Below are 15,035 nucleotides of genomic sequence, written 5' to 3' on the forward strand. Positions count from 1 at the left end.
CATTATTTACATACAGAACTTTAGTGACAGACTTGATGCACAAAAGGACAGTAGCACAATGAATGGATAACCCAGTAAACGTGCTGACATAGCCAGCACCAGGCAGACACTGCCTCTAAGGCCTGTATGAGCCCGGAATAGTTTACTACACTAGTAGTGAGTGTAGGGAGATGAGGATTGTAGAACTGCATCACTAGGTAATAATTATAGTGACCGGATGTGCCTAAAACATGATTTAAAAACAAAATCTGCACTTTAACCCAAAATTCAGCATTTAAGCTAACTAGCAAAGTGCAAGAACATGGAAAAATAATACTAGACACTTTCCACAGTGTCGGGAATTCTTTGTGTCACTAAAACTAATATTAACGACACTTTAAGTGCTTATTAAGCACTTTAACGGATCAATATCCAACCGAACAACCGGACTTTACCCGGAACATAAAAATATTGTCATTGTTTTTCTTTTTCTGAGCTAGTTAGGGTCCCTGAACACCCTAACACCCGTTATAATACACTACACTCTAGTAACTAATTTAAGGTTCCTAATTAACAAACTAGTGCTTAACTAATTAGTTGAAATTGAACCATAATATCCCACCCCCAACCGATCGGATTTTCCCCTAGGGAACACACACCCTTGATTTGTTGATTATTTTAATCACATTGCTAAATATCTAGGAGGCACTTTATCTAGTGGTTAATGGTGATTATTGGTTATAAATAAATCAGAAGGGATAAGAGCTTTCATTTTCATGTCACCAACTCAAAAACTTCTTTCTCTTTCCCTCTTTGATACTCTTGGCCGAGAACCACAAGCCACTCACCATCCCTTCCAATTTCAACCAATCCATTTTACATACTTATAAGTGTGTTAGAGCTCGTACGAGGAGACCCGGCGCTTACGGAATCGCAAGGACCTCTCTACAACGCTATTAACCACCCATTTTTCGTCTAGTTTCTTCCCTAGCCACGAGCTAGTTGTAAGTGCTTCTAATCACCTTCTTGATCTTGTCTAAAGTGGTTAATAAGAGATTTGTCGGATAAAAATCATGAACATATAAGATCAAAGTTTAAAGTCTACTAAAAGTGATGAACAAAGTGGTTAATGAGTAAATATTAGTGTAAAACTCTTGGAACTTGTTTTGTTACGATTATTTTATGTTGTTTGATGCTAGTAGTAGAACGGATCGTCATCTAACCGGGTTAGGTCATGTTCATGAAACATGAACTAGTGTTATGTTATAGTGTGAAAATGATTAGATGATGAACCCTACTACTTATGAACATGAACTTGTGTAAAAACAATTTTTCTTATAAAATGGAGTTCTAAACTAGTAGATCTAAAGATCTACAAGTGGTATTTTCGAAGAACCAAGTGTAAGGTGAAATCATGTTTTAAAGCCGGATCTTTCATAAACTAAAGGTGTTTGTGTGAACACACAAGTGTGTAGACACTTGTGTAACGAAAGGTTTTAACAAAGAATTATTTTTGTAATATTTGACTAGAAGTTGTATAAATGCGTCTTCTTTAAAAACAAAGCTTTCAAGAAACCGATTTTACTTACAAGGGTAGAAAGATCCACTAAAGATAATGGAAGGTTACTACACACTTTTACATAACCCACAAGTTCATGTGTTTGCGATTTATGTATATTTTCGACTAGTTTGATGTTGGAATATTGTTTGTTGTTGATTGAGAAAATTGTTGTTTGGATTTTGAAAAGAAAATGATACGCTAGAAAGCGTGGCCACCTCCAGTTACAGAGGAAACTCTGGCGAAAATTTTCCAGAAATATAACACTTGGAAAATATTTTTACAACAAGTGTTATGAATATAATTTTTAACTTGTTTTCCAAATAAATTTCGCCATGATTTTTATTACAAATTAACCAAGTGTCGGAGGTGGGAGTTTCATAAATAAAACTTGCTCAAATATATATTTAGAATATATATTTTTCATAATAACACTTGTGTAAACTTTATGATTATTTTGTGAACTACATGAATATTATTTTTATGGTAAAAATAATATTACTAGAATATACTGAATTAGTAACAACTCCAAAATAATACGAACGCCTTCATAATATTTAAGTTACACCGGTATTATTATTATTATTACCACACGAATCATAAACTGTAACTTACATATTTTCAGAAAAATACTCGTACATGTTTATTTGACAAAAGTATTATTTTGGGTAAAATTATATGGAATAAAATATAATATTTTTGGGAAAAATATTTATATTTTGGAGATAGAATTAAAACATATTTTAAGTGAGACTTAATAATATATTTCGAAGTTATACGAACGCACATGTATTAAAGCCCCCATCCTTGGGAAAGAATATATTTACCAAATAATTACGAAGTGTAATCACGAAATAGTTGTCTAACTATTTCTCAAAAACTTAAACCTTAAGCTAAGGCACGGCGTCCGTCTAATAGAAGTTAGTACGTGTAGGTCGTCGCACAGCAGGTTGACTGGGAGATTCTAGTTAGAGACGCACTTCGGTGAGTTCATGCCCCCCTTTTCTCTTAACTGTCTTCAGTTTTTATACTTCGGGGGTGAAATACATGTTACTATGATTACGAGTATTTTTACACATGGTATGATTAGCGTAAGGAGGGTTACTACTTAGATCATGTGAGTGGGTAGGCGGGAACTGAAGGCCATTACTCCTCTTTGTAGGACCGAGGGACAGTAGCGGTAGATCTATCTGGGTGTAGCGAGCCCAGCCCCAGGCCCATCAGAACGGACCTCGGGGTGACTTTGTACCCGACGTAAAAATCTGCTAGGTTTGAGTCTTCCTACTGCACATCACACATATCAATGGCCTTGCAAACCATTGGTGATCTCTTTATTTCCTTATTTGCTACATACCAGGGATTTTTATACTTACAAAGGTTTTACATACTCACTACACATGAACTCGCTCAACAATTTTTGTTGATTTTTCCAACTTACATGTATTTCAGGGAACTAAGGATCTGGCACGGTATGCTACATTTTCACGCTGCGTCAGAGTTATGGGATCATCCAAGTTTAGGGGTTGTGGCTTTTTACCTGGATGAGTCACAGTTCTTAAACTGCGTCTGTTTTATGTTTGTGGTTATGTCTTCTGAACAATGTTTTTATTATTAGGTTGTAACTTCCGTTGCATGTGTCAACGCTTTAAGACAATGTTGTGTTACTTTTAGTTTAAAACTTATATCAATGGATGATCTGCATGGTTTTACTTTCATATAGCTTTGTTGTGATTAAGCTATGGTATTAAGAAGTCACACCAAATTAACCCACGCTTCCGCAAAGCCAGGGTGTGACAGAGGGTTGTTGATATTGACGTTCCCTTGTATCGACATATTCTAAGAAGAAGATTGGTTAGGCCAGGTCTTATTTGTTCAGGAAGTGCATTTAGTTGTTTAGTGGTCATACGTACATACACATAATAGGTCATTATACCAACCAATCAAGTAGTAGCATAGTCATAGCACAACCAAGTAATTTGGGAATTGTGTTTAATGAGAGCATAGTAAGCAAACATGTAGTATTATAATTACAGCACACATATATGGATTAACAATCATGCTTAACGAAAACATAGCGATTGAGCTTTCGTTGGTCATTGGCCACAAAGTATTGTCGCATGTTTTATGATGATTGGGCTCTCATTATTCTCCGACCACAATTGTATCGTCTTTCAAAATGTATCACATCAATAGGGACACAGGGTCACCCTACCCTTGCCTAACAAGTATATCAATGCATCATAATCACATAGTCTGAAGTGGTCTTTAAAATTCTCCACAATCCCGGCTTATCATTAGTGTCTTTGTCCAAAAGTAATCCGCATTATCTCGAAACCAACTATACTGGTGACTGAGGTGGAGGAGAAAAGAAAAGTATACTGTTAACATGTGTGGACTTCCTCCTCGGCTTGTGTATATGTCGAAGTAATTATCTGCTCTGCCGCTCGACAGTAAAGAAATGAGCATCAAAAACCCGGGAAAGGTGTAATAGCAACGGGTGAGAGCGCAAAAGGGACCATGATAAATGTGGAGGATCAAAGTATGCTGGCAATAGACAGGGTGGAGGACGTGATGTCAGCTCAAGCTCCAATATTCTGCGACTCATATTCTCAAACTGTAGCTGATGTTATAGAGCAATTCCTCCCAGGTGTAGCCTCCATAGTGTAAGGGTCTAATATTAGCATAGTGTATGATAAGAACCATCGAAATGGCTCGTCCAGCGGTGTAGAAGTGAAGGTGGCAAACGGTGTGGCCTGTGAGGCCGGGGAAAACGCTGCTGTAGCAAGAGGATCGTCACGCAGGTGCTGACCTGGAGTACCTTCCCGGGGTGCGGGTATGTCTTGAAGGAAAGCGATAGGTATGTTGGCGCAATGGACGTCGGTCTTCACAAGAGCAACATGTAACACCCCAAAAGTCGAATAATGAAATTCGTTAGTAGGTTACGATGTGTAATTAAATAAAATACAACAGCTAAGTAAATCAACCTAGTTAAATGCCTAATAATAGGTTAGGGAATGAATCTTGTGGCAACTAAGAAAGTATGGTAAACTTGAGGGGCTAAGATGGCCAAAAAGGAAACTTAATATATTAAAACAAAAATCACACACACACAAGGTTGTGTGTGTGCGTATGGTCACACAAGAGAAAGGGGGAAGAAGGGGTATGAACCCTAACCACAAGAAAATCCAGCAATTGAAGGTGTTATGGAGCAAGAATCGAACGCATGAACTCGTTTTCTTGATGATCTAGCCCTAGCAAACATGTGGTAAGTTGTATTTTATGATTTGATGATCTTGCTATGAAGTGGGTTATGGTCAATCCATGAAATTGTATGAAATTGATCATGTATATGTGTTAGAATCACAATATAGAACATGAACTATGCAAGATTCTAAGTAATTTGATGATTTTGGATGAAACCCACTTGTAGTAGGGAAGATGATGATATTGATAATCATGCATGTTCATTAGTTGTGTAAGATTGATGTATGATGTTGTATGTAACGAGTAATTGTCAGTTAATATGGGTATAGTATGAAAACTACATGATTCTAGTGGAATTTGATGATCTTGATATGAGTTAGTAAGAATATGCAAAGAATGCTTGTACATAATGTTTTGTTAGCAATACACCCGCCAAGTGTTCGATAAAATGCCTAAGAGAGCAAAATTGTGAAAATTTATGAAGGTTGTGGGTAATTATGTATAGAAGGTGCTTATGGTGTAGCCGTTAGCAAAATAATAAGATAAGTATGCTTAAGGTGGAGTCCATATGAGAATTCGGATTTGAATGTATGGTTTGGTAAAATTATGCATTAGGAACTTGTACCTTATGCTCCAATGATGTGATGCTCGCCATGTAATTGATGCGCTTGATTTATGGTGATTAAGAGTGAATGTGTATGAATGTGAAATGCCTAGTTTATTGAGAAGTGATAATGTTGGAGTTATGTCGTGTACTTATGTAAGATGATAATTTTGATTGTGTGAATGTTGAACAGTGCGGTTGTCGAATGTAGAGTTATGAAAGCATAAGTATGTGTAAATTGGTTGTGTATATTGTGTATGTGACTAGGTGATCATGTAGTTGTATGTGTTATACAACATTATGTATGAAATTAATATGATGTCGTTAATATGGTCTAAGTGGTTGACAAATCATGTCGTATGCGTGCTAGTGAAAGTCAATGTAGATAAGAGTTGGAAAAACGAATATTAGTATGAATGAGCAAATATGCTAATCATAATGTGATTGTGATGACATGAAAGGATAGGAATCACATTAGCATGGACTCAAGAACGGAAGGTTAACGGGTCAAGCGGAGGCGAGGAATCAAGCATGAACACTAACGCTTAAGGTAAGTGACTTCTGACTCACTTCTTAGTATACATAAGGACTTTCTTGTCTATAAATGAAGGGAAGCTATGTATGGTATGAAATGATTTAAAGTATTAAGATAAGTATTGATATAGATAGTCAAAGGTAGTTTGTGGACCAAACGGGTCGAATAAGTAAGAATAAGTGAGGTAACGGTAATAAAACTAGTAATGATTAAGGACCCGGGATGAGGATTCTTAGTCTAATGCGTAAGGACTTGTTTTACGGATGTTTAGGAACAGGTTTCAAGTGAAACGGATCCAAAACGAACGAGTTATGTGAGTTTTAGTATTTATAATGGGGGCTGAACTGGGCATCACCGTAGCTTACGGTGCCCACCGTAAGCTACGGTGGGCGCTGGGAATTCTATTTCTGCCGTAAGGCAGTTTGAAGCTACCGTAGGCTTTTGGGGGCCACCGTAAGCTACGGTAGCCACCGTAGCTTACGGTGGAGGTCAGAAACAATTGTAAAGTTTGTAAATTTCTTTGTTTTTCCTTCGAATTCGGACCCCGTGGACCCATTCTAAGCCTTGTTAAGTCTTCATAATGTTCCTCAACCCTACCGAAAGGCTTGGTAAGTCACGGATGAGTTTGGAACTCATTCTTAAGATCCGAATCATACCCGAAGGGCATTTAAAAAGTGTTTATGACGTGTGGGTAAGATCGGGTTGTGGGAGCGAGTATGCGGGGTAATGAACTAAGTATGTGGGTATCTATGTATTGATTTAACTTCTTCCAGATACGCTTAAGCTAATAAGAAATCATGAATACGAGTCAGTACGTATGTACGAATGTGTTATTGTAATTATGTAAATACATGTACGTGTGAGTGAAGGTATGCACGTGTGTAGTTATGATCCGTTTTATGAAGGTATGTCCGTATGTAGTCATGTATGCATGTAAGTATGTATGTGTGAAGGTATGTTTGTATGTAGTCATGTATGCATGTATGTATGTATGTGAGAAGGTATGTTTGTATGTAGTCATCTATGTATGTATGTATGTATGTATGTATGTATGTATGTATGTATGTATGTGAGAAGGTATGTTTGTATGTAGTTAAGTATGTATGTATGTATGTATGTATATGAGAAGGTATGTTTGTATGTAGTTAAGTATGTATGTATGTATGTATGTGAGTATGTATGTTGTGGGTAGTTATGTGTGTACGTATGTATGCGAGAAGGTATGTTTATATGTAGTTATGTATGTAAGTTTGTATGTGAGTAGGATGTATGTACACAATTATATATGTAATGCATACGTGGTTTCAATACACTTAAGTATTGATGTTATTAACAATATGCCTCGAGAATGAATGTAGTGCAGGTGCGATATTGAAGTTCGTCAAGGATTAGACACTCGGATGAAATGAATAGTTCTAGAAGGATGATGTGATGGAAAGTAGATGTGGATAGAACGTTACGAGGTTACATGATTAAGAATCTTGCTCGTATATAACGTATACTAACGTTGTGAATATATGTGGTGGGTGCAGGTTGTACAAATCATAGATTATCACCATGAGGTGTAGCGATCAAAGACCGAGTCACGAGATAGATTGTACGGGAATGCTGATTATGTAAAATGATAGTTATAAGTTATGCTTTTATTATGTAAATGAGTACAAAAGATGCATATAATGTAAGAAAGTGTTTCATAATGAACTTGCTAGTAGGTCAAAACGTTTTTAATGAAAGAAATTTTTATGGTACGAATTTCCGCTGCGTCTTTTCAGTTAAAGCGTGTTAGGGTGTTACAAGTTGGTATCAGAGCCCTGGTTTGAGAGAATCAAGTAGAAGGAGGTAAATACTTGAACTCAAACCGGTGTGCTCTCGTGACCAAGGACCCGTACAATCCGAGACTCGATCAAGATCTAAGGGTAGGTGCCAAGGTAAGTATGTGCTTAAGTATGTATGTGAAGATAACTAACAGTATGTTATGTGTAAGGTCGGCGTGATTGCTTGGAAAGGATGATCTGTAAATGCGGTCTAACGCTGGCACCAAGGTATGTAATATGACATATTGACCGAGGTACGTAGATTTAGCTTATTGGTGCATGAAATGGTATAATTAAGCAAGTAAAAGAAAATTTTAAATGAAATATAATGACAGAGTAAGGAAGTTTTGAAAATGTTACACGTGCCGAAACTTAATTCTGCGGACATAAGGTGGCGATTACGCGAAGGCACGAAACTAGTATGTGGATTGTGTATCTGGCCAGTACACAAGAAACGTATGACGTTCGTGAGACCGTGATAATTGTTACAGGTATGTCCGTTAGAATTAGGTAGTAGGTGGACGTGGGGGTGAAAAGAAATGTAAGACTTTCAGGAATGAAAGTATGAATGATATGTTGGAATCCGCGAGACGGATTCGATGCATGAAAGGAATGAAGTATGAATGATCTGTTGAATCCGCGAGACGGATTCAACACGTGTAAGGAATGAAAGATATGAATGGAATGTTTGAATCCGCGAGACGGATTCAAGGAATGAAAGGCTCGAAGGGAATGTATGAATCCGCAAGACGGATTCAAGGAATGAAATGCAGAAATGATATACTTGAATCTGCGAGACGGATTCAAATCGTAGAAGGAAGAAAATGTATGAATGGTAGGTTAGAAACCGCTAGAGGGATTCAAAATATAGAAGTAGTAAAAGGTATGGATGTTACATTTGAATCCGCAAGATGGGTTTAAAACATATAAAATATAAAATTTACCCACATCAGAATTGTGTCAATAATTGACCGCAGTTATGTCAAACGATGTACTATGAGTAAATACAAAGTAAATGAACAAGAGAATGATCGTAATGGACACACACAAACCTAAGTTTTAAAGTGAAAGAAATAAGTTTTACAACCCGTTATGAGTAAATGTGTTAGTAATCGATCCGTAGGAGTCATAATGTTTGGCGGGCTACTACCCGGACAATGATTTAAGTATGAATGAGAAGGGTAAGCTTGGTCATGAGTACCGAAATAACGTAATGAATGATTTTGCAAGTAAGCATAAATGGAAAGAAGTACGAACGTATACCTCGATCCATATACGATAAATAAGAAATGTTAGTTAGCCTTGAAAGATCAAATTATGAAGGTTGGCAAACTAAATAACTAGAATGAAAAAGTTCCGTGTGAGAAATGAAAAGTACTAACTGTTAAATTTCTTGATGATAATGTTAGAATCTTTGATGTGATGAAACCAACAGAATTGGTGAAAGAAGTATGGTATAGTACGGAATGGTTAATTCCTTATAATTAACATAAGGAGAGAACCATGTCATTGAGAATTACGTTTTATAAGTTATGAGCGAAACCTTCGGGTATGGGTTAGACTCTTGTATGGAGAACCTGTATGATGCGCTTGTTTAGGCAACTTTAATGAATAATCATGAATTGAGAATGGATAGCTATTTAGCACTACGACGTATCTATCAAAAATAAACGTAGATGTGCATGTATAAATTACGAATTTAGATCGTATAGTCAACAAAGATAATATGAGATTTGAAATAAACAGGAAGGAATGTTGTTATTAGGAAGTTGGAATCGTTTCAAGCAAACAATTGGTATATTGCACATGATATACAAATAATAGAATGATGAATGAACCATAAGCTAAGAAATGTGTTGGAAGCTATCACTATTAGTGAAAGCGACACTAATAAGAACTCCGAGATAGGTTATTGAAAATAGAAGGTTGTTACTAAGATGGGCCAGTGGTCGTGTTGATAGGGTAAGGGAAAGGATATTAGTGTCTAATGGAAATGAGAAAGGTTTCGGGGACGAAACCTTCTTTAAGAGTGGTAGATTTGTAACACCCCAAAAGTCGAATAATGAAATTCGTTAGTAGGTTACCATGTGTAATTAAATAAAATACAACAACTAAGTAAATAAACCTAGTTAAATGCCTAATAATAGGTTAGGGAATGAATCTTGTGGCAACTAAGAAAGTATGGTAAACTTGAGGGGCTAAGATGGCCAAAAAGGAAACTTAATATATTAAAACAAAAATCACACACACACAAGGTTGTGTGTGCGCGTACGGTCGCACAAGAGAAAGGGGGAAGAAGGGGTATGAACCCTAACCACAAGAAAATCCAGCAATTGAAGGTGTTATGAAGCAAGAATCGAACGCATGAACTCGTTTTCTTGATGATCTAGCCCTAGCAAACATGTGGTAAGTTGTATTTTATGATTTGATGATCTTGCTATGAAGTGGGTTATGGTCAATCCATGAAATTGTATGAAATTGATCATGTAGATGTGTTAGAATCACAATATAGAACATGAACTATGCAAGATTCTAAGTAATTTGATGATTTTGGATGAAACCCACTTGTAGTAGGGAAGATGATGATATTGATAATCATGCATGTTCATTAGTTGTGTAAGATTGATGTATGATGTTGTATGTAACGAGTAATTGTCAGTTAATATGGGTATAGTATGAAAACTACATGATTCTAGTGGAATTTGATGATCTTGATATGAGTTAGTAAGAATATGCAAAGAATGCTTGTACATAATGTTTTGTTAGCAATACACCCGCCAAGTGTTCGATAAAATGCCTAAGAGAGCAAAATTGTGAAAATTTATGAAGGTTGTGGGTAATTATGTATAGAAGGTGCTTATGGTGTAGCCGTTAGCAAAATAATAAGTTAAGTATGCTTAAGGTGGAGTCCATATGAGAATTCGGATTTGAATGTATGGTTTGGTAAAATTATGCATTAGGAACTTGTACCTTATGCTCCAATGATGTGATGCTCGCCATGTAATTGATGCACTTGATTTATGGTGATTAAGAGTGAATGTGTATGAATGTGAAATGCCTAGTTTATTGAGAAGTGATAATGTTGGAGTTATGTCGTGTACTTATGTAAGATGATAATTTTGATTGTGTGAATGTTGAACAGTGCGGTTGTCGAATGTAGAGTTATGAAAGCATAAGTATGTGTAAATTGGTTGTGTATATTGTGTATGTGACTAGGTGATCATGTAGTTGTATGTGTTATACAACATTATGTATGAAATTAATATGATGTCGTTAATATGGTCTAAGTGGTTGACAAATCATGTCGTATGCGTGCTAGTGAAAGTCAATGTAGATAAGAGTTGGAAAAACGAATATTAGTATGAATGAGCAAATATGCTAATCATAATGTGATTGTGATGACATGAAAGGATAGGAATCACATTAGCATGGACTCAAGAACGGAAGGTTAACGGGTCAAGCGGAGGCGAGGAATCAAGCATGAACACTAACGCTTAAGGTAAGTGACTTCTGACTAACTTCTTAGTATACATAAGGACTTTCTTGTCTATAAATGAAGGGAAGCTATGTATGGTATGAAATGATTGAAAGTATTAAGATAAGTATTGATATAGATAGTCAAAGGTAGTTTGTGGACCAAACGGGTCGAATAAGTAAAAATAAGTGAGGTAACGGTAATAAAACTAGTAATGATTAAGGACCCGGGATGAGCATTCTTAGTATAATGCGTAAGGACTTGTTTTACGGATGTTTAGGAACAGGTTTCAAGTGAAACGGATGCAAAACGAACGAGTTATGCGAGTTTTAGTATTTAAAATGGGGGCTGAACTGGGCATCACCGTAGCTTACGGTGCCCACCGTAAGCTACGGTGGGCGCTGGGAATTCTATTTCTGTCGTAAGGCAGTTTGAAGCTACCGTAGGCTTTTGGGGGCCACCGTAAGCTACGGTAGCCACTGTAGCTTATGGTGGAGGTCAGAAACAAATGTAAAGTTTGTAAATTTCTTTGTTTTCCATTCAAATTCGGACCCCGTGGACCCATTCTAAGCCTTGTTAACTCTTCATAATGTTCCTCAACCCTACCGAAAGGCTTGGTAAGTCACGGATGAGTTTGGAACTCATTCTTAAGATCCGAATCATTCCCGAAGGGCATTTAAAAAGTGTTTATGACGTGTGGGTAAGATCGGGTTGTGGGAGCGAGTATGCGGGGTAATGAACTAAGTATGTGGGTATGTATGTACTGATTTAACTTCTTCCAGATACGCTTAAGCTAATAAGAAATCATGAATACGAGTCAGTACGTATGTACGAATGTGTTATTGTAATTATGTAAATACATGTACGTGTGAGTGAAGGTATGCACGTGTGTAGTTATGATCCGTTTTATGAAGGTATGTCTGTATGTAGTCATGTATGCATGTAAGTATGTATGTGTGAAGGTATGTTTGTATGTAGTCATGTATGCATGTATGTATGTATGTGAGAAGGTATGTTTGTATGTAGTCATCTATGTATGTATGTATGTATGTATGTGAGAAGGTATGTTTGTATGTAGTTAAGTATGTATGTATGTATATGAGAAGGTATGTTTGTATGTAGTTAAGTATGTATGTATGTATGTATGTATGTGAGTATGTATGTTGTGGGTAGTTATGTGTGTACGTATGTATGCGAGAAGGTATGTTTATATGTAGTTATGTATGTAAGTTTGTATGTGAGTAGGGATGTATGTACACAATTATGTATGTAATGCATACATGGTTTCAATACACTTAAGTATTGATGTTATTAACAATATGCCTCAAGAATGAATGTAGTGCAGGTGCTATATTGAAGTTCGTCAAGGATTAGACACTCGGATGGAATGAATAGTTCTAGAAGGATGCTGTGATGGAAAGTAGATGTGGATAGAATGTTACGAGGTTACATGATTAAGAATCTTGCTCGTATATAACGTATACTAACGTTGTGAATATATGTGGTGGGTGCAGGTTGTACAAATCATAGATTATCACCATGAGGTGTAGCGATCAAAGACCGAGTCACGAGATAGATTGTACGGGAATGTTAATTATGTAAAATGATAGTTATAAGTTATGCTTTTATTATGTAAATGAGTACAAAAGATGCATATAATGTAAGAAAGTGTTTCATAATGAACTTGCTAGTAGGTCAAAACGTTTTTAATGAAAGAAATTTTTATGGTACGAATTTCCGCTGCGTCTTTTCAGTTAAAGCGTGTTAGGGTGTTACACAACATCAGCGGGTGGAGGTGCAGGAACAAACGTCTTAACTGATAGGAAGATCATTAGGTGCAGGTACTGGGTCAGGTATAAGGGATGCAATGCCTGGTAAACCAAAAGAAACAGGGTCATGATCGAGTAAAGGTGCAGGTTCAGTAGGTGCAACATCAAGTTGACCCAAAAGGTGCAGAAGCTAGCTCATGAGCAGGCTCTGGGTCGTGTAATGGTGTGGTGCCTTGAGCAGGTGATAGTGCAGCAGCCATGTCACCGTCGTCTGCGTCAGTAGTAGAAAGCTGTAATCCAGCTGTCTGTAAAGCTGCAGATGTCACAGACTCAAAGGAGTCTGAATACATGCTAGAATCAGAGGATAGCTTTTTAACAGGGGGTTTAAGAAGTGAAATTAGTAACAATATTCTCCTCTAATTTTCTATCATCACAAGTGTTATTGGAAGGACCATCAATAACATGTCAACGTCATCATTAACCACTCGTTGAGTAGTCAGCCTCTGGAAGGAATGTCCTACAGGAGGCGCATTGTCGAGGATCGGAGCCATTGTGTGTTCACCATCAGGATGACCAGTGATGAGGTGGTCATGGACTGAAACTAGGATGACAAAAGGTTCTAGTCAAGGAAGCCATCAGTAAGGGTAAATTGTCACCAAATTCTGGTAGCGCGAACGGGTGAAAGTCGTCCTCGCCCTTGGTCAGCATGTCAGGGTCACTCTCAGTGCTTGTCATAAACATCTCCGGTGCAGGTGCAACCTCATTATCCGAGGCGGTGGCCATAAGGTTATCAGTGTCTGATAACTCACTTTCTAAATAAAGTAACATGTTTGCCGGTACATAATAGTCATAGCATGTATATCCATAGTTTTTACTAACAATTAGTGTGTGTAAACAAAGACAATTCATCATGTATTCTCAATATTCTTTATGAAACCTTCTATCCTTCCTAGTCTCTCAGACTAAGCCTCCCAGTCTCTCAGACTGAACTCCCTAGTCTCTCAGACTAAACTTCCTGGTTTCCCAAACTGAACTACCCAGTCTCTCAGACCAACTCCCTGGTCTCTAAGACCAACTCCCTGGTCTCTAAGACCAACTCCCTGGTCTCTAGGACCAAATTTCCCCAGTCTCTAAGACTAAATTTTCCCAAGTCTCTAAGACTCAATCTCCCCAGTCTCTAAGACTGATCCTCCCTCAGTCTCTAAGACTGAATTATGAACATAAAGTTTGGAATGTGTATTTGTGCCTTTTGTTTGTAAAAATGTTTGTTCCCTGGATCTGGATGTTTTTGTGTATGCAATGAAAATATGTTATGAAAACATTTTTGTGAGAGCCCTAATGTCACGACCCCCGACCCACCCTGGACGGAATCGGGTGCCGCGAGCAGTCAAGTGGTACCGGTGGTTTATTTAGAAAAATATTGCAGCAGAAATTTCATCAGGACCGTGAGTTAGGAAAAATATCAGAGTTTAGAAACACCGGATTTTATTTATTTAAACAGATGGGGATAAACCCACATTTTATAAAGGTAGCTTTTGATATGGGATAAACCCGATTACATAAAACAACTTTTCTTAATTTAATTTATTTAATAAATCAAGCCACTTCTGTAAGCCTTTTGGTGCCGTATCCAACTCTTATTCCAATCTACTATAATCACCTGAAATGCATTTTAAAAAAGTTTTGTCAGCAGGAAATACTGAGTGAGTTCATTCAGTTTGCACAAAATGACTCATTGTTATAATTTACAGTATTAAGAGCGATTACAATTGCCCGTATCTTATAATTATCTGGTCCAGTTGTCACTCGACCGGATCTGTGACTGTGGTCATATCACTATTGGGTCCGTTCACCCAAAAGTGACGGGTATCACTATTTAGGTCCGTTCACCTAAAAGTGATAAAACAGCAGTAATGTGCACAATACCCCACTTACTGCCAGTAACTTTAAGATAACAAAGACTTAATCCCTGTATAATATAACTGGAAAATAACCTTGAGGTTTCGTAAAACAGTTTGATAAAAGAGAATGACTCACATTATAAGCATGCAATATTGATTTACCGAGCTTCCTGATTCAAATTCTTCTGAGAATTAG

At 37.1% G+C, this 15,035-nt stretch overlaps 2 long non-coding RNA genes across 2 annotated transcripts; both read left to right on the plus strand.

Moving 5' to 3' along the window:
* The first annotated feature begins 4,680 nt into the window (after nt 1-4,680).
* LOC110871187 lies at nt 4,681-7,593 on the plus strand. The gene is made up of 3 exons (XR_002553544.1): nt 4,681-4,802; nt 5,807-5,895; nt 7,413-7,593. It is a non-coding gene; the product is annotated as an uncharacterized LOC110871187 (long non-coding RNA).
* Nucleotides 7,594-10,060: 2,467 nt separating this feature from the next.
* On the plus strand, nt 10,061-12,755 carry LOC110915109. The gene is made up of 3 exons (XR_002578754.1): nt 10,061-10,100; nt 11,105-11,193; nt 12,684-12,755. It is a non-coding gene; the product is annotated as an uncharacterized LOC110915109 (long non-coding RNA).
* The last annotated feature ends 2,280 nt before the right edge of the window (nt 12,756-15,035 follow it).

Source organism: Helianthus annuus, chromosome 15, assembly GCF_002127325.2.
Source record: "Helianthus annuus cultivar XRQ/B chromosome 15, HanXRQr2.0-SUNRISE, whole genome shotgun sequence".
Lineage (NCBI taxonomy): Eukaryota > Viridiplantae > Streptophyta > Magnoliopsida > Asterales > Asteraceae > Helianthus > Helianthus annuus.